General features: G+C 39.8%; 1 non-coding gene across 1 annotated transcript; it reads right to left on the bottom strand.

The window, feature by feature from the left end:
• Nucleotides 1-329: 329 nt before the first annotated feature.
• Trnag-ccc (transfer RNA glycine (anticodon CCC)) lies at nt 330-400 on the bottom strand. Its single transcript has one exon. It is a non-coding gene; the product is annotated as a tRNA-Gly (tRNA).
• Nucleotides 401-1,172: the final 772 nt, after the last annotated feature.

The following is a 1,172-nucleotide window of genomic DNA, read 5'->3' as shown; positions in this document are numbered from 1 at the left end:
TACGTCCAAAATGAACATATGGCGAAGTGTGACATTTCTGAGAACGCTTATGTGCATGTGATCGCCCTTAGCCGCGCATCTGAAAAAGTGGAGCGGAATGAAATTTCAGACAACGCAATCACGCGCGCCGCTCCTGTTTCAATTCGGCGCTCCGTGGCGTTAGCCGGCTATCGAACGATATCTGGCGCCTGCGCTCTGAACGCGCATTTCATCAGCCAGACATAATAAAGAATCCCGATTTCAGCAGTTATCAAGGTTCAGAGTAGTATCAAGTTACTATTGTTAAGTAAGAATCAGTGCAGGAAGTCACATTAGCAGAAAAAAAAGTCTGCACTGCCCGGGAATCGAACCCGGGTCACAAGAATGGGAATCTTGCATGATACCACTACACCAGCAGTGCTTCTATGTAGTAACTGAAAGATGAGAGTGTTAATTGTCACAAGGTAATCTCACTCTTTTGAACAAGTAAGACACAAAATGTCAATTTTTCATTCCGTTTGGAACACTAGGACACTTTGTGACACTCTCCAATAAAAAATACGTCAGATGACTTCCGTGATGCGCATGTTTTGATTAACATAGGATGATATGCAAGAGATACAGTTTAAGATGACAGGCTATTAATATCTGCAGCGGAAAGAAACGACGGGGAAAATTCATTGGTTTTGTGAAAGTTTAAGGTACAGTAAATTCACTTCCGAAGTACACTAGTATTAAGAATTTCTGTTCTGACTGAATGTAGCGCAAGAGACAATAATGCCGTACAGGGTATATGCCTCCTGCTGAGGAAGACGTAATGGCATAGCACAACAAAATGCAATATGCCAAGCACACAGCAGTTTTCTACAGGAGAAACATAGACAGAAGTGTAATTGCAGAGGTTAACTAACATTTCATCTTGACTATATACGTGTATATTAACTAGAAACCGTATTTTACATTCTCCACGCGCGTCTAGTCCAATTTTCGGATTTAATGTCATCTGTCGTTAACATTAAAAACAGTGTCTCATTTAGGTGGATGACATAATCTAAAGCAAAACATTTTCTCTGTATTTAATGTTTCTTTCGTTAAAAAAATAATTCGCAATATCTATGTCTTTGATACGTGAACACAAAGTGTGCAAGCTTACAATGAGACCTGTCATAAAAGAATCTGAAATTAGAGGCTAC

Source organism: Schistocerca serialis, chromosome 1 (genome assembly GCF_023864345.2).
Source record: "Schistocerca serialis cubense isolate TAMUIC-IGC-003099 chromosome 1, iqSchSeri2.2, whole genome shotgun sequence".
Lineage (NCBI taxonomy): Eukaryota > Metazoa > Arthropoda > Insecta > Orthoptera > Acrididae > Schistocerca > Schistocerca serialis.
The sequence above is the reverse complement of the archived record's forward strand: the minus strand, read 5'-3'. Positions and strand labels throughout refer to the sequence as shown.